The sequence below is a fragment of the Silurus meridionalis genome, chromosome 2 (assembly GCF_014805685.1).
Source record: "Silurus meridionalis isolate SWU-2019-XX chromosome 2, ASM1480568v1, whole genome shotgun sequence".
NCBI classification, from domain to species: domain Eukaryota; kingdom Metazoa; phylum Chordata; class Actinopteri; order Siluriformes; family Siluridae; genus Silurus; species Silurus meridionalis.
The window spans coordinates 262,557-286,529 of record NC_060885.1 but is presented as its reverse complement, the minus strand read 5'-3'; the positions used below and the strand labels follow the sequence as shown (position 1 = coordinate 286,529).

The 23,973-nt window shown below is 39.8% G+C and overlaps 1 long non-coding RNA gene across 1 annotated transcript; it reads left to right on the top strand.

The window, feature by feature from the left end:
• The first annotated feature begins 12,946 nt into the window (after positions 1-12,946).
• Positions 12,947-22,761, top strand: LOC124402632. Its single transcript, XR_006928758.1, has 3 exons — positions 12,947-13,055; positions 18,453-21,982; positions 22,282-22,761. It is a non-coding gene; the product is annotated as an uncharacterized LOC124402632 (long non-coding RNA).
• The last annotated feature ends 1,212 nt before the right edge of the window (positions 22,762-23,973 follow it).

The following is a 23,973-nucleotide window of genomic DNA, read 5'->3' as shown; positions in this document are numbered from 1 at the left end:
GTTTCTGTGCTATGATGGAGCCTGAAACCTGACTGAAACTCTTCAAAGATATTGTTCTCTTGCAAGTGGGAACATAACTGTGCAGCGACAATCTTTTCTAAAATCTTAGACATAAATGGGAGATTTGAAATTGGTCTGTAATTCGATAGCGTGTTTGGATCCAGATTAGGTTTTTTAATGAGGGGCTTAATAACTGCTAACTTGAGGGGTTTAGGGACATGTCCTAATGATAGTGAGGAGTTAATAATATTCAGAAGAGGCTCACCAGCTGTATATCACACTTCCTTTAGTAGATTTGTTGGAATGGCATCTAACTGACATGTTGTTGATTTAGCTTTGAGAATAACATTATACAGCTCTTCCTGTCCTATACATGTAAAACATTGTAGTTGTGGAGTTGTAGGTGAGACTGAGTCAGAAGATGCTGTCAGAGGTTGATCTGCCACAATTGTTTTTCTAATGTTATCATTTTTTTCAGTGAAGAAATCCATAAAGTCCTCACTACTAAACTGTGATGGAACACATTTTTCAGATCCCTGATTTGTAGTTAGTTTAGCTACTGTAGTAAAAAGGAACCTGGGATTGTTTTTGTTATTTTCTATGAGTTTGCTCAGATGTTCAGCTCTAGCAGCTTTTAGCGTCTGTCTGTAGCTGAGCATACTGTCTTTATACGCAATTCTAAATACCTCCAATTTAGTTTTCCTCCATTTTCTCTCCAGATTACGGGCTGTTCTCTTGAGGGCATGCGTATGACTATTATACCAAGGTGCAGGTGCTTGTTCTCTAACCTTTTTTAACCGGATAGGGGCAACAGTGTCTAATGTGCTAGTGAGGATAAGGTCTATGTTGTTAGTCATTTCCTCAAGATTATTATCAGTTATGGGTTTAGTGAGAAATTGAGATACATTAGGCAGGTTATTTATGAATCTGTCCTTAGTGGTTGGAACACATGGTAGTCCTACCAGGTCGATAGCGTGGTGAAACATGGCTAATCTGCTCTACCGGTAGTGTGTACAGTATGAGGTAATGGTCTGTGATGTCATCACTCTGAGGTAAAATATCTATATCAGTGACGTCTGCTCCGTGTGATATTATTAAGTCTAGTGTGTGGTTAAAACGGTGAGTTGGTCTGGTGACGTTTTGTTTAACCCCAAAAGAGTTTAATAAGTCGACAAATGATAATCCTAGAGCATCGTTTACATCATCTACATGAATATTAAAATCTCCTACAAGCAGCACTTTATTAAAATTTATCAAGAGGTCTGAAAGAAAACAAGCAAACTCTTGAAGAAAATCAGCGTAGGGCCCTGGGGGTCTGTACACGGTGACCAGAGCGAGTTTTCTATGCAACTTTAAGAACGAGCACTTCAAATGATTTAAAGCTGAATCCTAATCTCTGACTAACATTAAGAGAGGCACTATAAATGGTTCCTACACTCCCCCCATGACCAGTCTGACGGGGCTCATGCTTATAAACATATCCTGACGGTGTCGACTCGTTTAGACCCATATAATCACCTGGTTTAATCCAGGTCTCAGTGAGACAGTGCATTGAGATTATTATCTGTGATCATCTCATTTACAATCAGTGCTTTGAGTGCAAGTGATCTAATGTTTAAAAGACCAAACTTTAGAACTTTGTTGTGTTTGTTTATCTGGCATTTTTCAGTTTTAACTGTAATAAGATTATTTCTGGATCTTGTGTATTTAATTCTTGGTTTATCTATCGAGGAATAGATACAGTTTCTATTAACTGGGCTGTGTGCTCACTTGGATCCCACAGTCACCCTCAGACTTAATCAGTCATAAACACACACATAATTCAATTCTTAAATTCTGTAAAGTTGTGTTGAGACAATGTCCATTGTGAAAAGCACAATAGAAATAAACTTGATTTGAAACTTGGACTGTCAGCAAGGTCACAGCTCAAACCCGGATTGGCTGTTGACATGGCAGGCATGTTGGTGGTCTTCCACTGGGGAGTGTGAGCCCATATGCAGAGACAAACAAGGGGTTGGGAAAAGCCCGTGATATTTATTAACATTATATGAAGTGCAAGAAAGCAAAAATAAAAGCAAAAATAAATATAATCCCAACAGTAAGAAAAAAAATACAAACTGGGAATTAAACAGGTAGAAGCCAAGGAAAACACAGGAAAACTATTAGTATTACACAGGTGTGAGATATCCTTGATCAGCAGTTATAGTAACCTTGTCCTAGATTAGGTTGACCCAGAACATTCATGTGAGAAAAATTGTCACCTTCTGGTATGGCTAACCTGCATTTTGTTGCTTCTGCTAAACAAATAACATGCCCAGATGTGGAGTTATTATCGTCAACCGGTTTTATGTTCTCACAATATGTTAATATGTATCTTGTTGTCATTAGTAGTTTTGTGTGTGCTGACCTAGAATAACCTTTTTGTATACTTCTGTTGACCTCTATCTTTTTGTGGCACGTACACACACAGTGGTTCCTGTGTTTTTGTTTTAGGCTTATCTTTTGCAGGCTCAGCATAACCTAGTGGAGTTGTCTCTTCTGTTCACACACACACACACACACACACACACACACACACACACACACACACACACACACACACACACACCTGGCAGCCCACCCCCTTCCTCTCCTTCTATTCGGAAGTATATATTAATGTGTGACACAATAAAACTTTGGAACTTCCCTCTGAAAGGCTGACTCGTGTGTTTCATTGAGACATCCCCTTGAGCACGTAGGAAAGCAGAGATCGAGAGGAAAGGCTGAATTCGAGGGAATCCTGTCCATGCAACAGAAGGCAATCCTGCCCAGGCGGCAGAGGAAAAGGCAATTCCTTACAACACTACAGTACAGGAAACTATTGTGTGTAGTCTGTGAGCTCATAGCAGTCTAGAGAGAGGTGGGGCTGGAGCAGCTTGCTGTGGAAGCAGATAAGGGGGTTGCAGCAGGGGGGACTGGATGGGGCAGGGGAGGGTAACTGATCAAATCTGAGAGCTGGGCTCCTTATGACCAGTGATGGTTTTGAGTCCCTTCCACACACCACTTACACTGTTCTGCTGCAGCTGATCCTCTATGTTCCGTCTGTAGTATTTTATTCGTCCCACAGTGGGGACATTTCTCTGTTACAGCAGCAAAGAAAAAGAAATGCAAATATATAAAAGAATAGACACATACTACAGTAACCCAGCCATTAGGGGGGCACAAGCCAGTGCACTCTTAGTGCCGGTCCCAAGCCCGGGTAAATGGGGAGGATTGCGTTAGGAAGGGCATCCAGCGTAAAACGTGCCAAATCAAATATGCGGATCACAAAGGAGAATTTCATACCGGATCGGTCGAGGCCCGGGTTAACAACGACCGCCACAGGTATCGTAAGCCGACAGGGTACCGGTGGAAATTGGGCTACTGTTGGCCGAAGGAGGAGAAGGAGAGGAGGAAGACGTCTACAGAGACGGCAGGAAAAGGAGCAGTGCAGGAGAGTGGAGGTTCGGGTTGGTACTTTAAATGTTGGTACTATGACGGGCAAAGGGAGAGAGATAGCTGATATGATGAAGAGGAGAAAGGTAGATATGCTATGTGTTCAGGAGACCAAGTGGAAAGGGAGTAAGGCCAGGAACATTGAAGGTGGATTTAAACTGTTTTATCATGGTGTGGATGGGAAGAGAAATGGTGTAGGGGTGATTCTGAAGGAAGAGTACAGTAAGAGTGTAGTGGAGGTGAAGAGAGTTTCTGATAGGGTGATGATCGTGAAGGTGGAAGTTGAAGGATGATGATAAATGTCATCAGTGCCTATGCTCCACAAGTTGGCTGTGAGATGGAGGAAAAGGAAAGATTCTGGAGTGAATTAGATGAAGTGGTAGATGGTGTACCTAGGAAAGAACGATTGGTGATTGGGGCAGACTTTAATGGGCATGTAGGTGAAGGAAACAGAGGTGATGAGGAGGTGATGGGTAGGTATGGTTTTAAGGAGAGGAATGTGGAAGGGCAGATGGTGGTAGATTTTGCTAAAAGGATGGAAATGGCAGTGGTGAACACGTATTTTATGAAGAAGGAGGATCATAGGGTGACGTATAGGAGTGGAGGAAGGTGCACACAGGTGGACTATGTGCTATGCAGGAGATGCAACCTGAAGGAGATTGGAGACTGTAAGGTGTTGGCGGGGACAGTGTAGCTAGACAGCATCGGATGGTGGTCTGTAGAATGGTTTTGGAGGCAAAGAAGAAGAGGAGGAATGTAAGGATTGAAAGAAGAATAAGATGGTGGAAACTGAAGGAGGAAGAGTGTAGTGTGAGGTTCAGGGAAGAGGTCAGACAGGAGCTCGGTGGTGGTGAAGAGGTGCGGATGATTGGGGAACTACTGCAGGAGTGATGAGGAGGCAGCTAGAAAAGTACTTGGTGTGACATCTGGAAATAGAAAGCAAGACAAGGAGACGTGGTGGTGGAATGAGGAAGTGCAGGAGAGCATTAGGGGAAAGAGGTTGGCAAAACAGAAGTGGGATCGACAGAGTGATGAGAAAAGTAGTCAGGAGAACAAGGAGATGCAGCAGCAGGTAAAAAGGGATGTGGCGAAAGCCAAGGAAAAGGCATATGAGGAGCTGTATAAGAGGTTGGACACTAAGGAAGGAGAAAAGGAGTTATACCGATTGGCCAGGCAGAGGGACCGAGCTGGGAAGGATGTACTGCAAGTTAGAGCAATAAAGGATGGAGAGGAAATGTGTTGACTAGTGAGGAGAGTGTGTTGAGAAGGTGGAGGGAGTATTTTGAGCAGCTGATGAATGAGGAAAATCACAGAGAGAGAAGGTTGGAGGATGTGGAGTTGGTGAAGCAGGATGTAGATAGGATTAGTAAGGAGGAAGTGAGAGCAGCGATTAAGAGGATGAAGAATGGAAAGTTGGTTGGACCAGATGACATACCGGTAGAGGCGTGGAGATGTTTAGGAGAGATGGCAGTGGAGTTTTTAACCAGATTGTTTAACAGGATTCTGGAAGGGGAGAGGATGCCTGAGGAATGGAGAAGGAGTGCGAGTTTGTAATCTTGCGTACCAGTGTAGATTTATTTATTACTAGAGATTTAAAGCACGTTTGTACGTCGTTCTGGATAAGGGCGTCTGCTAAATGCCGCAAATGTAAATGTAAATGTAATGGTACCGATCTTTAAGCATAAGGGAGATGTGCAGACCTGCAGTAACTACAGGGGAATTAAGTTGATCAGTCACACCATGAAGGTATGGGAAAGAGTAGTGGAAGCCAGGCTGAGGGAAGAGGTGACCATCTGTGAGCAACAGTATGGCTTCATGCCGAGGAAGAGCACCACAGATGCCTTATTTGCTTTGAGGATGTTGATGGAGAAGTATAGAGAAGGACAGAAGGAATTGCATTGTGTATTTGTGGATTTAGAGAAAGCGTACGACAGAGTGCCAAGAGAGGAGTTGTGGTATTGTATGCCTAAGTCAGGTGTGTCAGAGAAGTATGTAAGGGTGGTGCAGGACATGTATGAGGACAGTGTGACGGCAGTGAAGTGTGCAGTAGGTACGACAGACTGGTTCAGAGTGAAGGTTGGACTGCATCAAGGATCGGCCCTGAGCCCTTTTCTGTTTGCAGTGGTGATGGACAGGTTGACGGACGAGGTCAGACAGGAGTCTCCCTGGACTATGATGTTTGCAGATGATATTGTGATTTGTGGTGAGAGTAGAGAGCAGGTTGAGAAGACCCTGGAGAGGTGGAGATATGCGCTGGAGAGAAGGGGAATGAAAGTCAGTAGGAGTAAGACAGAGTACATGTTTGTGAATGAGAGGGAGGGCAGTGGAGTGATGCGGTTGCAGGAGAAGAGGTGGAGAAGGTGGAGGAGTTCAGGTACCTGGGGTCAACAGTGCAAAGTAATGGAGAGTGTGTTAGAGAAGTGAAGAAAAGAGTGCAGGCAGGGTAGAGTGGGTGGAGAAGAGTGACAGGAGTGATTTGTGATAGTAGGGTATCTGCAAGAATGAAAGGGAAAGTTTATAGGACTGTGGTGAGACCTGCGATGTTGTATGGATTAGAGACAGTGGCATTGAGTAAAAGGCAGGAGGCAGAGCTGGAGGTAGCAGAGCTGAAGATGTTAAGGTTTTCGTTGGGAGTGACGAGGATGGACAAGATTAGAAATGAGTTCATTAGAGGGACAGCACATGTAGGATGTTTTGGTGACAAGGTGAGGGAGGCGAGATTAAGATGGTTTGGACATGTGCAGAGAAGGGACATGAATTATATTGGTAGAAGAATGCTGAAGATGGAGCCACCAGGTAGGAGGAAAAGAGGAAGGCCAAGGAGGAGGTTCATGGATGTGGTGAGGGAAGACATGCAGGTAGTTGGTGTGAAAGAGGCAGATGTAGAGGACGGGGTGGTATGGAGACGGATGATCCGCTGTGGCGACCCCTAATGGGAGCAGCCGAAAGAAGAAGAAGAAGAAGAAGAAGACACATACTACAGTATACAGTATATACACAACACAATGTATAAATACAAAGAAGAAAAAATAGACCATGAGTAAGTAGTTACGCTAACAGACATATTGCACACAGGTAATATTGCACAGTTTTAAAATTTTCTGTTATTGCACGTGTTGTTTAAGATACGATGTTATTGTTAATATTGCAGTTTAACAGTTATAAGAGTGTGTATTATGGTGACTGGTTCACTGGAAGCAGCTTTGATTGTAAAGTCTAATAATAGCAGGGAGAAAAAAAGTCTGTATCGCTTAGAGCTACAGTAATGATGATAGTTTTGATGATAGCTACCATCCTCCTTCTCCCACCTCCTGTAGAGTGTCCAGAGGATGGATGGATGGATGGATGGATGGATGGATGGATGGATGGATAGATAGATAGTACACAGCAACGAAATGCAGTTTGGCATCTACCAGAAGCGCAAAAAGTAGCAATCGTGCAAAATGTGCAGATAAATATCTAGCATATTTACAGCATGTCATATATATGTAAGCAAATGTACAGTGAATAAATATAAAGGCTGTAGCAGTACAGAGACGTGTGGACATCATTAAGAAGTACAGATAGATGTTCTAAGGCTAAGACATTGAAGAGGAATGTGCAGAAGTGGAAGGTTATAAGATTATGGCATTTAAGAAATGTGCAAGCTGAATAAACAAGTCCACTATATATATATATATATATATATATATATATATATATATATATATATATATATATATATATATATATATATATAATATAAAATAAATAAATGCCATAATCTCGTAACCTTCCACTTCTGCACATTCCTCTTCAGCTCTAGTTAAAAAAGCACAACACCACCTGTACTTATTGAGAAGTCTCGTCCCTGAACCTATTGAGAAGCCTTTTTCCTGAACCTGCTGGTTCTGGTGCGTATGTTCCTGTATCTCTCTCTTGATGGAAGGAGGTTAATCAGTTTATGAATGGAATGTAAAAAGTCCTTGATGATGGTGTGAGCTCTGAGCAGACATCTGCTGTGGTGAAGGTGGTCAATGGCAGGTAGTTGGGTGCCAGTGATGCGTTGGGCGGTTTTGACCACACTTTGCAGGGCTTTACGTTCACACACAGTGGAGCCTCCGTACCATACAATGATAGAGTTGGTCAGAATGCTCTCGATGATGCAGCGGTAGAAACTCGTTAAAATCCCTGGGGACAGTTGAGATTTCTTGAGACTTTTCAATAAGTACAGGCATTGTTGTGCTTTTTTAACTACAGCTGAAGTGTTCTGCTGCCAGGACAGATCCTCAGGGATGTGAACTCCCAGGAAATTAAAGCTGGAGACTCGCTCTACCTCAGTTCCATTGATGTTTACTGGTAGATGTCTCCTGCTGTTGGATTTCCGAAAGTCCACAATGAGGTCTTTAGTCTTTGTGGCGTTGAGGGTCAGGTTGTTGTTGGCATACCATGCCGTCAGACTTTAGATCTCTTCCCTGTAGGCCGATTCGTCATTGTTGCTGATCTGGCTGACCACGGTGGTGTCATCTGCATACTTGATGATGTTGGAGTTATACAGAGGAGCACAATCGTGGGTGAACAGGGAGTAGAGTAGTGGGCTCAAGACACAGCCATGTGGATTGCCAGTGTTTAGAATGAGGGTTGAGGATACCTGGTTGCCCAACCTAACAGATTGAGGTCTGTTGGTGAGAAAGTCCAGAATCCATCTGCAAGTGGAGGTGCAGATACCCAGGTCATTAAGCTTAGTGATCAGTACAGTGGGGAGGACTGTATTGAATGCAGAGCTAAAGTCAATGAACAGCATTCTGATGTAGGTGTAGCTTTTATCCAGGTGGGTGAGAGCTGAATGAAGGGCTGTGAAAGCTGCCTCCTCTTTGACAGGTTGAAAAATGTCAGTAAAAACCTGTGCCAGTTGTCCAGTGCATGCTATGAGAACACGTCCTGGTATGCCATCCGGGCCAGCTGCCTTGCGTGCATCCACTCTGCTAAACGCTGAATAGACGTCCGTTGTTGAGAGTGAAAGTGGGCTGTAAGCTGTAGAAGAGTATGTGGTTTAAGTGAAATGTCCTGTGCTTTGATTGAAACGAACAAAAAAGCGATTGAGTTTCTGTTGTGAAAAGCGCTATAGAAATAAACTTGACTTGACTTGACTTGATGTGTTGATATGGTCCAAAACAGATGATGTGTAAATGTCCATGTTCGTGTGAGAGTCCAGCGTGGCTTGTAAGGCAAACATGTTCCAGTCACTATCCTGAAACTGTTGCTGTAGAGAAGAAATGGCCCCCTCTGGCCATACCTTTACTGTCCTCACAGCTGGTTTCACCCATTTGATCAGTGGTGTGTATTTGGGTAGCATGGACAAAGAGAGGTGATCAGACTGACCCAAGTGGGGGAGGGGAATGGCTCTGTATGCCCCAGGTATGTTTGTGTATACCTGGTCCAGTGTTTTGTCCCCTCTGGTAGAGTAGGAGACATTACGGTGAAATTTTGGAAAAACAGATCTCAGATTGGAGTGGTTGAAATCTCCAGCAACAATGATAGCTCCTTCAGGATGTGCAGACTGCTGTATGCTGATAGCTGCGTGCAGTTCCTCCTTCGCTAGTTTAGTTTTAGCATTCGGCAGAATGTACACCACAGTCACAACAATGGCTGAGAATTGTCTCGGTAAATAAAAGGGTCTGAACTTAATCATCAAATACTCTAAATTAAAACCAGTGATAGTTTTAAATCCCTTCCACACACCACTGACATTGTTCTGCTGCAGCTGATCCTCCATGTTCCTCCTGTAGTATGCTTTTCCTTCCCCGATCTTTTTTCTCAGTTCTCTCTGGACAGATTTCAGCTCTTCCTTGTTTCCCGATTTAAAAACCCTATTTTTATTTCTATTTCTTCTCTTTAAGGAGAGTCTTTATATCAGGGTTGATCCATGGTTTGTTGTTGGGAAAACACCGTACAGTCCTGGTGGGTACAGTATTCTCCACACAGAAGTTAATGTAGTCAGTGATACAGTCTGTTAGACTGTCAATATCCTCCCCATGTGGATTGCACAATTCCTCACTGGTCTCATTAGACTATGTCCTCACTGTGCAGGAGGCAGCTGGTTGGCTGCATACAAGGGGTTTGTACACAGGTAGGAGATGAACCAGGTTGAGATCCGATCTTCCCAAGAGGGGGAGGGGTGCTGAGGTATAAGCCTCCTTTGAGTTTGCATAAAATAAATCCAGTGTTTTATTGTCTCTGGTGTGGCATGAAACATACTGAGTAAATGTGGGAAGAGTGGAGGATGGAGAAGCATGATTGAAATCTACAGAGATAATTAGAAGGGCATTTGGGCTCTGTGTTAACAGTCTGTTAACAACAGAATGCAGGACATTGCATGCCGATTCACCGTCAGAAGAGGAGGGAATATATGCAGCTATTGCGATAACATGCGACAATTTCCTGGGCAGATAGTACGGCCTCATGCTAGCGGCTAACAGCTCAATATCCTTACAGCATATCTGCTCTTAAATAGTGACGTGACCAGGTTTACACCATCTATTATTCATAAACACTGCCAGGTCTTCTTCCTTTCTCTTACCGCTCTCCATCGTTCTGTCCGCGTGCAATAATTGAAATCCATCCCATCGCCATGTTGCGGAATGCTAACAGCTGATCCCTGGTGTAAACAATAGGACCACGGCTGTAAACAGAGTTTCCAGACATGACTGTGAACAAAGTCCAAAAAAGCAGGAAATATAGAGCAAACTATGTGACTTTGTTGATGTCCATTGTGCAGTTTACAATTACACACATACACTTGGAAAGAAAAAAAAAAAAAAAGTGCCAGAACACTATAAAATAAATAAAAAGAGTACAAACTTAAAGGGAGCTGCTGCAACAGGCTGCCACTTGGGCAGAGCCTAACTTAAAAGGTTCACTTGGTGTAACATCTGTAAAGAGAAATGAAGACTAAGAGACGTGGTGATGGAATGAGGACGTGCAGGACAGCATAAGGAGAAAGAGGTTGGCGAAACAGGATTGGGATCAACAGAGTTATGAGAAAAGTAGGCAGGAGAACAAGGTGATGAGGCAGCAGGTGAAGAGGAATGTGGTGAAAGTCGAGGAAAAGGCATATGAGGAGCTGTAGAAAAAGGTGGACACTATGGAAGGAGAAGGAATTAGCGTAGCTGCTGTTCATGATATTAACAGCACAAGTTGATAATGTGATGTGATCAGATGTTCTGGAGCACAAGGTTATGATGTGATGTGTGTTATGTGTAGAACTCGCTAAAAGAATATGTCTTCAATCTACACTTAAACTGGGAGAGTGTGTCTGAGCCCCGAACACTGTCAGGAAGACTATTCCACAGTTTAGGAGCTAAATGTGAGAATGTTCTACCACCTTTAGTGGACTTTGCTATTCTAGGAACTACTAGAAGTCCAGAGTTTTGAGATCTCAGGGAGCGTGACGATTGTAGCGTGTTAAAAGACTGGAGAGATACATGGAGATAAACCATTTAGTGTTTTATAAGTGAGTAGCAGTAGTTTGTAGTGGATTTGAAACTTAACAGGAAGCCAGTGTAGGGACGAGAAGATTGGGGTTATATGGTGATATTTTCTTGACCTTGTGAGAACTCTGACTGCTGCATTCTGAACTAACTGAAGCTTGTTTATTAATGATGCAGGACATCCACCTAGTAATGCATTACAGTAGTCCAGTCTGGAGGTCATGAACGCATGGACGAGCTTCTCTGCATCAGATATAGACAACATGTTTCTTAGCTTAGAAATATTTCTAAGGTGAAAGAAGGCTGTTTTTGTAACTTGGTTGATATGATTTTTAAAAGATGAGTTGCTATCTAAAATAACTCCCAGATCTTTTACCGTTGAACAAGTAGCTACAGAACATCCTTCTAAATGCAGGTTTAAATGCTGGAGCTTTTGTGTACTGTTTTTTGGGCCGATGAGCAAAATCTTATCAGAATTTAATAATACAGTAGTAAGTTATGATTCATCTAATTGAGTGTGGTTTTGATGAAATGTACAGCTGGGTGTTATCAGCATAACAGTGGAAGCTAAACCCATGCCTTCTAATAATATTTCCAAAGGGAAGCATGTATATTTTGAAAAGCAGGGGTCCTAGAACTGAACCTTGTGGCACCCCATAATTTACTAGCATAAGCATGGATAGCTCTCCATTTAAGCCTACAAAATGGTAACGATCGGACAGGTAGGATATAAACCAGCTTAATGCCTGTCCCTGAATGTGATTCAGGAGAAGATCATGGTCTATAGTGTCGAATGCAGCACTAAGATCTAGTAAAAACCAACAGCGAGATGAAGCCTTGGTCTGAAGCTAAAAACAGGTCATTAGTGATTTTAACTAGAGCAGTTTCTGTGCTATGATGGAGCCTAAAACCTGACTGAAACTCTTCAAAGATATTGTTCCCTTGTAAGTAGGAACAGAACTGGGCAGCGACAATCTTTTCTAAAATCTTAGACATAAATGGGAGATTTGAAATTAGAAATTGGTTTAGGATCAAATTTTGCATGAACAGTTCTGCATATCTACATCCATCACTGAACAGAGTTCATCAATAATGATAGAACTGTAATAAATGGACATTTGGTGCCGTTTATTTGAGGATAGGTTCCTTTTGAAGTCTGGACATATCAAATGTTTAAACCGAGAAAATGTGTCATTTTATGGTAAGAATAAGTAGATTTTAAATGTCATGGCATCAACACCTAAAAAAAAGTTGGGACTAGGAGGAAAACTTAGTTGTGGAAGTGGAAACTGGATTTTTTTAATAGTAGCTGTCAAACTTGGCTGCGGCAACTCCAGCACTCTCCTCATGTTGTACATATTGTGTTTTTTTGTTGTTTATATAATCCTATGTAAAATAAAAATGAATGTTAAAGTAAAAATGTCATGGTGTGAGTGCACTGCAAATATAACAATAAATAGTTGCCCTTGTCTTGTCTTGTCATGTCATGTCTTGTTATCTTGATGTTCTTTGCTGAAAATGTTTCTTTCATCATTCACTTGTTTACACACCTGGCAAGCAATTTAACAATACTATAAATGTGCAACAAATGTATTTAGCTACAGATTAGGAACTTTAAATCTGCTTTGCTCAAAGGGCCAACAAAGGAAACTTAAAGTGCTACATAATACAAATACATCTTGTGTAATTGTGTCCTTTCAACTTGAGGCAACAGACTGGGGATGAACTACAGTGTTCTAAAACTGGCCATATACTGTACAATATTCATGAAAAAAGGGCATTCTTGGGCTATTTGTGCTGTAATGTTTATTTACATGAAAAGCTGTGTAACCCAGGTCATTAACCTAGGTCACTAGCATTTATTGGCAATTTTATATAACTATTTTTATCAAATGTATAAATATATATAGAAAAAGAAAGAGAAGAAAAATGCTGGAAAATTGCTTTATAAATGAAAATTAGAAATGCTTTTGAGCCGATTGCTCGTTGGTGAGGTGAAAGGTTAGCCCCGCCCCTTGCCGGGAAATTAGCAGCCATGCAGGCAGAATGAGAGTGAACCTGACCGAGAGAAAATGATAGATTATTAAAAAGTTGAATATACAGCTGTGATATGTAAGTTTTGAAACTCGATGTTTTGAGAATAGTATTGTGTGTACGTTTAAACGGGAATTGATGAGATTGAGGCAAAAAAAAGTAATGTGATGTAAAAGTTCAAAAATGCTTTAAGTGTATGAATATGATGTTATGACTGTATATAGTCATGTTTAAAGGTTTATAAGATGTTTTATGTGTCAGACAGAGAGAATTTCTTAACGTGAAATAAGCGCCATGCGGTGCTAGCATGCTCACACTGTGCACAGGCCTAGTGATGGACTGAGCACATGGATGTGCAAATGATTGAGACAGAGAGTTTGGTTTAAATTGAAATGATTTATTTGGACAATGGCATTAATGTTTCATTTTGGCTTTGTTGTTACAAGGCTGGGTTTTTTTTATTTTTTTGTGAGAATTGTTCCTGAATCCTGTCCATGCTGAATATTCGTATTCCGGTCGGTGAGCCATTCCATCATTTCGTACCTGGAAACAGAGAAAAGAGCGTGAAGTCTGAACTGGTAGGATCAAACTATTTTTGCTTTGATTTGATTCTTCCCAAGTTTATTTTTTTCTACCTGGACCTTCAGTGGATCAAACATTTATTTATTTTTTCTCTCCTGGATTGAATTTTTTCTTCCACTTCTGCTGAACATTGCCAAGAGCCCTGTCCATACGCTTTCTCTAAATCCACAAACACACACTGCAACTCCTGACCTTCTCTATACTTCTCCATCAACATTCTCAAAGCAAATAATGCATCTGTGGTGATCTTCCTCAGCATGAAACAATACTGTTGCTCACAGATGGTCACCTCTTCTCTCAGCCTGGCTTCCACTACTCTTTCCAGAACTTCATGGTGTGACTGATCAACTTTATTCCCCTGTAGTTACTGCAGGTCTGCACATCTCCCTTATTCTTAAAGATCAGTACCAGCACACCCCTTCTCCGTTCCTCAGGCATCTTCCCACCTTCCAGAATCTTGTTTAACAATCTGGTTAAAAACTCCACTGCATCTCTCCTAAACATCTCCATGCTTCTACATGCTTCAACTGACTTTCCACTCTTCATCCTCTTAATCGCTGCTCTCACTTCCTCCTTACTAATCCTATCCACTTCCTGCTTCACATCTCCACACCATCCAACCTTCTCTTTCTCATTTTCCTCGTTCATCAGCTGCTCAAAATACTCCCTCCCCCTTCTCAACACACTCTCCTCACTAGTCAACACATTTCCATCTCCATCCTTTATTGCTCTAACTTGCAGCACATCTTTCCCAGCTCGGTTCCTCTGCCTGGAAAATCGGTATAATTCTTTTTTTTCTTCCTCAGTCAGTCATATTTATTTATAGAGCACATTTAAAAACAGCTGTTGGCCAAAGTGATGTACAGAATTTAAACATATATCAAAATACAAAAGTCAACATAGAACATGGCAACAGATATTACACTACAGTTATGCCAGTGTGCTTTATGGCATAACTGATCATAAGCAACAGTAAATAAATAGGTTTTAAGAAGAGACTTAAAATCAGCGTATGTTGGTGCACTTCTTATATAGAGTGCCAACTTGTTCCATAACTGTGGAGCAGCCACTGAAAATGCACAATCTCCTTTCGATTTCAATCAAGCTGCCATTGATAGATATTTGAGCAAGCCTGTAACCCTCATACGTTTAGATAATTGTAATTCGCTCTTGGCAAGGGTGTCTGCCAAACGTCATTAAATGTAAATGATAGCAAGATAGACCATGCAGCCACCCAAGAACCGCATGCTCTGCATAACTACAGCTGATGTGACAAACCACAGAAGGCTGCTGGACCAGACAACATTCCTGCATCAGTGCTCATATTGTGGAACTGCAATGACTAACAGACTGGTGCAAAACCAACAACCTCTGAACACAAACAAAAGAAAAAATGGCACTGTGTGACACCAGATCAGCACAAGAAAATCCTTTGTTTTTTTACTTGATGGAGAATATTACTTGGTCCCTCAATACTAGCTCCACAGACAAGAAAGGAGAGCAGCATCTTTTTATTTTTTCAAAGGCAGAGAAGGACACAAGTACACACATATAGAAAAATCTCCAATTGGATTCTTTTACATATCACTTTTCAAAACACTTTATAAAATATTAGTTTGCACTGTACTGTTATTTACTATTCCTATTGTTTTGTTTTTATCAAAGTTCTTATTTTGAACTTTTTTGGTTGGAGGTTTTACCTTTGACACTGTCACTGTCAGAGAACCATCAGCCACACCTCCCTCCAAGGCGCACACTCACTCAGCCTCTCCCTGCTCTAATCACCGACACCTGTTTCCTATTTACCTTTCCCCTATATAAGGTTCCGATCACTCATGTTCCCCATACTTCCATGCTCCTGGCCACGCTTCGGATGAAGCGCTCAAGATAAGTTTGTGTTTGTACGTTGAGTTTAAATAAAGACTTTGTGGTTTACTCCCGGTTTCTCACGCCTAGTCTATATCCGTGACCGTCACCACTGGCTTGCATTATCATTAGTAGGAATACACTTAATTTTGTAATAATGAAAACATATCTGTAACTTCTTTCTGATTATTTTATCTGTAAACTATAGAGCTGCAACAAAAAATCAATAAAATATATAATCATATTGGTAATAATTGGTAATGAAATTCATTGTTAAATGAAATATCGATTAGTTGGGCTGCTCAAGAGTTAGCACGACTCAAGTCATACATTTGTACACCAATGCATATCATTTTTATTTTTGTTAAAATAAGCAAGTTAGCTTGCTGCATTTCTGTTTCATTCTCATTTTTTAGTGTATCTACAAAGCTTAAAATGTGTGTTTTCAAACATGATTTACTGCAGCTTTTCTGCTTGTTTTTAATGTTTGTATATTTGTAATTTGTATATTTTATGCATACCATTTAATTATTTTAAAAAAGAGTGATATTCCAGATACTTATCTTCACAACTAAACAAAATCTCTTTTTTATAAATAAAAACTGTCATAACAATGTTTTATTATATTTTATATAGATTTTTTAAAAATGGTTGTCAACTTGCCATCTGCAAAATACTATTTAAATGTTGATTTACACAAATTGCTTTCTTTCATACCCAAATCCTTTTTTTTTTTTTTTTTTTTTTAAATAGGATGGAACAGCGCAACATGAGTGAATTTGTTACATGTCAGATCAAAAAGCCTGAGAAAAGTTATATAAATATTGTTTTACTGTGTACTGTATCAGCTGTATAAAGTTGGCAATAAAAATTTCTATAAAAGCTACTTGAACAACATGGGTGTGGTAGCAGGTGTTCAACAGCAGGGAAAACAAGTTTTATATTAAACTGACACTTGCGTAAAATGGAAATGATACACTGCCACTCCCAGAAACAGAAGTATTATTGAAGGACCAGTGTGGCCTAATCACAACATTCTTTCAAACACATACTTCACACCCTGACACTTTGTCCCTTGGGGATTTAGTTGGGTTATTTGAATAAAACAATGTACGGAAGCATTTATTTTTAGCCAAATGCAGAAGTAAAATAATAGGTTTTTATGATCCAACTATATATGAGTAATGCCTCAGTTCTATTTGTTTCGTTTTCATACAACAAAAACACATCAGATGTTTAAACGGAGAATATGTATAAAAAAAAATTAAAAAAAAAAAGGCCATGAAATGTGAAAAAAACGGCCATTTTGAATTTGATGGCTGCAACACGTCTCAGAAAAGTGAGAAAGGGCCATGTTTCCCACTGTGTATTATCTTATTTTCTGTCTGTATATTTCTGGGAACTGAGATCAGTTGTTTGAGTTGTGAGAGAGGAATGTTTCTGGATCATGTTCAAACACGACTTCTTCTCTGCATGATAGAGATTTAACCTGCATTTGTGGATGACATGCAAACTGTGTTCACAAACAAAGATTTCTGGAGGTGTTAATGATCCCATACAGTGATTCATGACTGGTTTAAATGCAGTGGCCTCTGAGGGCCCGAAGATCACGGCCATCCGATATTAATTCTTCCCCTCATCCCTTGAGCACAGAGATTTCTCCAGATTCTCAGAAACTTTTGATATTATGTTATGTAAATGATAGTCAGATGTGTTTTTTTCAATTTGATGTTAAGAAACATTCTTCTGAAATTGTTCAACAGTATGTACACATTCACAGATTAGTGAAGCTCTGCCCATCTTTATTTCTAAATATATCACTAATTATACCCAATCATCTTACTGACCTGCTGTCAATGAACCTCATTAGTTACTAAATGTTTCTGTACTGTTAAATTTTAATAACACATTACTTCCCAGCTAACATTTATGTTCTGAGAACGTTTTTCTAACATTCTCCTTTGGTTGTGATTTGAAATGTTCAAAAAGCATGAAAATGTCAATTTTGCTTAACGTTGTGGGAATGTGATTTTAGAGTTACCATTACATTCCTGCAACGTTCTTTTCACCTAAATTGTATCAAAGACGATATTTTATGAAAGTTATGTTGGAATATTCCAAAAATGTTAAAATGTCCAGTTTCTTTAATGTTACAGAACATTTTTTAAGGTTAGTACAACATTCCTGTAACAATCTTATTTATTTATTAACAGAGTAACATTTTGTTAATAACTTTAACATATTTACCTTCTAAGAACATTCATTTAGAACATTACAAAGTTTAATTTAATATATTTGAATTCTAAAAGTTGAACATTTTCCAAAAAAAAAAAAATGAATATGGAGACGATGGCAGATTGATATGGAGATGCTGGCATTTAATGTTAAAAAACTTTAATATTTGTGAAAAACACATTTATATATACAAATTATATTTAAAGAAATAAATTGAGATAATTTATAGGTTTTATAATAAAAAAGTGTGATGTGTGTCAATTATTCCAAGTGTTCTGGGGTATTTGATAAGGTTTAATAAAAAATAAGCCCAAATTAAAATTTTTAAATTTCATAAAAATCCTAGCATTGGCTTTTGGTGGTCCGTGCCTAACTGCATGCTCATGAGACTATTAGTACCACAGTTCACTCCTTAGTGAACACAATATACTGTATACACATTTTGACAGAAAGGTCTGTCCAGACCAGTCCGTGTTGAGCAGGACTCTGTCACTGTTTAAAATGATTTTAGTTTTAATGCATTCATTTTAATCTGGCAATGTCGAATTATCAAATGTCAATGCTGAAATGGGTTTTTCTTGTTAAAGGTTCAGACTTATCTAGGGCCCATGTTTCTTTGGCTTTAAAATAGTGAGCATGTGCATTTGCAATTGTATCAGAAAAAGGTGAAATTCTAGGGTATGAGATGTTTCTTTGTATTCTTGAAAGTATATACTTTGTTGTATGTATATGTTATCCATGAGTAATCTTTATTCACTCCAAACTAATTCTAAACACACGTTTGTTTTTCAGGTGGTTCATCGGGATAAATCCGGGAAAAGGGCACCAAAGCTGTTAGGGTGATATCAAAGAAGAAAGAAAAGGTCACCCAGAAAAAGACCACCAACCCTCATGTCTCCAGTCTGCTAAAATATATTGTATTTTAACTGGGACTTTATATAAGTAATACACACCACACACATATGAGCAAACTTGCATCACACAAATATCACATACACGAGCATCTTACACACACACACACACACACACATGTGCATATTCACTAAAAAACCTATACTCGGATTAAGTCTTTCACTTAATCTTTTTGTCCAGAGTTAATCTTTTTATTCACATTTATACTTATCATATAAGCTTTGGGATTTTGGTTTACCATTTGTTTTAATTTTATACAAATGTTCTGTAAGTCAGAATCTGATGTGGGGAATATTTTGAGTTATTTTCTTTAATGTTGTTTAGGTGTTATTCTAAGAAAGTTTTCCAACAGTTTAATAAATAATAATAATAAGTTTAATTTATATAGCGCCTTTCCCAAGCTCAAGGACGCTTTACAAGGTCCAATATTTCAAGACAGATGAAATATAATGAACATACTTAAACATATTCGTCGGACATTTGCCCAGGACGAAGGATCACATGCAGCTGCATGAGTTAATAGCAGAGACAACACAGACACAAAAACATACAGGACAAGAGATAGAACACTACATAGTACATGAAACATAAACCACATTTCAGAAAATGAAGGACTCCTAATACATATGCATTTACTTTAAGTGGAGGTTGAAAAGGTGGGTCTTAAGCCTTGATTTAAATTCAGTCAAAGTGGTGATGGTTCTGAGTGCAATGGGTAAGGAGTTCCATAGTGTTGGAGCAATGACAGAAAAGGATCTGCCACCCGCAGAGGATAGACGGTATCTAGGAACACATAGAAGTTCAGAATTTGAAGACCGGAGTGATCGTGAAGGAACATAGGATGAGAGAAGATCGGAAAGATGGGGGGGGGGAGCATTTAGTGCCTTATAAGTGAGCAGTATGATTTGATATTTTATGTGAGATGAGACTGGCAGCCAGTGAAGATCAAATAATATAGGGGTAATGTGGGCAGATTTTTTATTGGAGGTTAACATTCTGGCAGCCGAGTTTTGTATGTACTGTAAACGTGAGATTGAGTGAGCTGATAAACCAGAGAAGAGTGAATTGCAGTAGTCGAGACGGGACGTAATCAGAGCATGCACTAATATTTCTGCATCATTTCTGCAGATAAAAGGTCGAAGTTTGACAATGCGTTGCAGATGGAAAAAAAGACGTTTTAGAGAGGCTGCGAATATGGGCATCAAAGGATAGTGAGGGGTCGAATATGATACCTAAGTTTCTAACAATAGCTGAGGGGAAAATCGTAGTAGCATCCAGAAAAAGACTAAAGTCCACAGAGTTGTTTTTTATTAGAGATGGGGGACCAGTTATCAGAATGTCGGTTTTACCCAGATTCAGGCTAAGAAAATTTGAGTGTAGCCATAGTTTTAACTCGCTAACACAAGAGGAGAGTGAGGATTTTACATTAGGAGAATCTGGTTGACAAGCAGTATATAACTGAATATCATCAGCCTAACAATGATAACTAAAACCATGTCAATGAATGATGTTACCAAGCGGCTGAATGTACAGAATGAATAGTAGTGGGCCAAGAACAGAGCCCTGTGGGACACCCTGTTTAGGTAAGAAAGTAGGAGATTTGGAATTGTGTATAAAGATGTGATATTGCCTGCCCGTGAGATAAGAGGAAAACCAGGATAGTGCAGAGCCTGATATGCCAAATTCCGTGGGAAAGTAAGATCTTATGACAGACAGTATCAAAGGCAGAGCTGAGGTCTAATAACAGAAGTATAGAGAGACTACCTGAGTCTCCAGTGAGTAAAAGATCATTAACAACCTTTACTAGCGCGGTCTTCGTGCTATGCTGTTGGTGGAAGCCAGATTGTAAAATATTGAAGAGGTTGTTACCAGCTAGGACTGACTGCAGCTGAGAGGCCACAGCCTTTTCCATGTTCTTCGATACAAATGGCAGGTTGGAGATAGGGCGGTAGTTGGATAAGTCTGCTGGGTCCAGATTAGTCTTTTTGAGTATAGGAGTAACAGCAGCAGTCTTAAGTGACAGTAGAGGAGATAAATGACATATTAATGAGGTGGGAGATGGGGGCAGAAATCGCCGATGTACAGTCTTTTAGCAGGAAAGTAGGTGCAGGATCAAGAGTGCATGATGAGAAGTTAGATTTTTGTATTAACTCTGATTAATGAGGAATTGGTTAAGGCTAGGGTTGTCATAGAAATATTAGATTGAGGTTTCATACGCACATCGTTAGTTGGTTCCTCACCAAATGTCGCATACAGAGTATCTAGCTTACCCTGAAAATGGTTCAAGAAAGAGCAGCACATAACCATGGATTCAGAGTCACTAAGGCTGTGCTTTGGTGCTTGAGTCAGTTTATTAATTGTGCTAAATAATATTTTGGGCCTATTGCTTGCTTTGTTAACGATGCTGGTGATATGGGAAGAGCGGGCTGTATTTAAGACCAGTTTGTATTGCTGAAGGCATTCAGCGTATATAAGAAAATGGCCAGTTAACCCAGTTTTCCTGAACAGACGTTCATGTTGTCTATATTAAAAGAAGAGATGTTTTAAAACAACATTTAAAGCTGCTTTATTTCTGTTAGATTTTAAGTCAATATTTCATAGGGTACATTTATACACTGTATACATTTATGGATGTTGGCGTGTTGTGTGCTAATCCCGGTTGTAGGACATCGCAAAAGATTTGTGTCAACATGGAAAACACTTTATAACTGCAAAGGATTTGATTTCTTTTATTAAAGGTGTGTTTTGTGTTGTAGCATGTGAGTGACACTTGTCAGAGAAAAAAAAGAGGTTTAGCATAATTCACACCACTGGCGGTTGAAGTAAACAATAATCTCTGAATCATGAAACAGATTGTTTTTCTGACCTTTTACCATCTTGTCAGCTGATTTTGAGAAGGGGGAGGAATGACAGGAGGTGTGTTCGACTTGAAGCGCCGCTGCACAGACTAATCGGTTTCTGACATCAAAGTGACGGGAGAGCAGTTTGAAAGCAGGTGGAGCAGACGGCAATCTAATAGTTCTCGCAGTACTTTGACGTCATACACTGAATGGTCTGCGCAGTTCCGCTTTAAGTCGAACACACCTACACCCTCAGTTAACATGCGCGTGACCACAAGCACCGCAATCCTTTACATGACTCACAAATCACATTACCTGATCAAAAAATGCTTTCGCGCAAGTTTCTTTCAAAAGTCTGTTTTCTTTCCGTTTTTTTTTTTCCTGGGACAGTCCTGTATTTCAGCTCTATTTTAAATATCTCAACTTGTTATGAAAAAATGTTTGTTCTGTGTTTTTTCATTTTTTCTAAAATCACTGAAACCAGATGTGTGCCTTGGTTGAAAACTGATATCACTGAAAAGTATCCTAAACCAGGTTTAAATCCTGTAAGTGGGTGACAACACTACTGAGGTAAATATTATATACTTATATAAATATTTATATTTATACACAGCTGTTCTTTGTATCCAAAGTAGATGTATTGCATCCCAGATTTCGTAAAGTTCTTGCAGGTCCTGGGAGCGCTGGGTGATGCTCACTAAGAATTTTAGGAAGGCCATCCACTGCATTATGTTTGACCTGAAATTCATTGGCCGACTGTGCAAATCAAAATCTTAAAGAAGGTGTACCAGCGGTGTGCGAGTGGAGGCGGAGCCAGACGGTAAGAAACACCTGCAGCTGATGAGACTAATCAGTGTGATCTGTTTCAGGCCGGCGACGGGAATAAAGGGAAGAGAGACGCCAACCTCCAGGAGAGAGATCCCTGCGAGATGTGTGTGTGTGTGTGTGTGTGTGTGTGTGTGTTGGTGTTGGTGTGTGTGTGCGCGCACGTGTGTGTGTATTTGCATAAACAGTGAATTTAACTGATCTGTTCAAAACTGGTCACTGTCCTGAGAGTGTTCCTTCCCCTGAAACGCTTGCCATCCCACAGAAGGCATGCTGTCTGCATCATCAGAATTTTAATTTGGTCAGAACTTGCTTGAACCCCCTGGATTTCAACATTAAACTCCAAATCACAGCCAAAAGGGGCAAACTAACATTCTCCAGACTAGTAGAGCTTGTTTGCACCTCAGAGTTGTCTACAATAATCCAATTCCTGCTGTTCTCTTTTCCAGAATGTGTTGTATTTTTGTTTTGTAGGCATTGTTAATCACTACAGTAAAAAAAAAATAAAAGACATAGAATGGCAGATTCCATCTGGACTTTCTCCTTTCTTCCTGTGGATGAGAATGCAGAGAAGCTGTAAACATACTGAGCGAGACACTGTGTGTCAGTGTCATTAAACTAGTCCTTTAACTTCTAAACGTTCTGTCCCACTGACAGGATGCTTGCTACTACAAATATTAAATCAAAAGTTATTTTTGTAAATCTACATGCAAACCTGACACACACATCACTTGATCGCTTAAAGATTCAAGCTTTTATAATTAGTGCCAATTTTGCAGTTCTCATTAGGTGAATTTAGACATTTACTTTTAAGTAGCAATTCACATGTAAAATCATACAAAATGAACAAAACTCTTATGTCCATGACAAGAGTTCAAAATGTCTATCCTGTCTATATGTTTGGGGGAAAAAAGGTTTGAAAATATTTTATATATTTAACAAGGGAATATGAAAAATTCTCTTTAGGATGCAGCATATTTTATAATGCACACCTCGGTTTCTTGCTAAACATCTTTGATGTGCTTTTTAGAAGCTGAATTATAATCAAATTCTTCCAAACTGCATTTTCTACTTTTAAATAGTAATTGGTACACTTTTTATTTATAATTATATTTCAGATTGTCAGGTCAAGTTTATTTCTATTGCGCTTTTCACAACAGACATTGTCTCAAAGCAGTTTTACAGAATTTAACAGTGAAGGTGAATGATGTGTATTTGTCCCTGATGAGCACCATGGAGACTGTGGTGAAGGAAAAACTCCCTTAGATGTTATGAGAAAGAAACCTTGAGAAGAACCAGACTCAAAAGCAGAACCTCATCTTTATTTGGGTGACATCAAGCGTGTGATTATAGTCTTTAAACACTACAGAACACTGGAGAGTGAGAACTAACATGAGTACTGGAGTGTGTGATTATGAGTGATGATCTTTCTACAGTCTTATACAGTCATTTGAGATTATGGAACCAGGATCTACTGAGCAACTTATAAAATAGCTCAACATCTGAGATCATCACAGATCCAACACCAGCTTCTCCATGCCAGAGCCTTTAAACACTCCAGGAGGTCCAGTGTCCAAACTTCACATGAAGTGGAATCCAATTGGCACTGGTACGTCTCTAGATGGTTCGGGATGTTTGTGGGCATCTACTTCCTTAAAGGTCCATAATCTTCATGAGGTGGGACGTGACTGGAGCTGGAGCAACCTCAGGATGTGGAGAGAAAGAGAAGCAGTGGA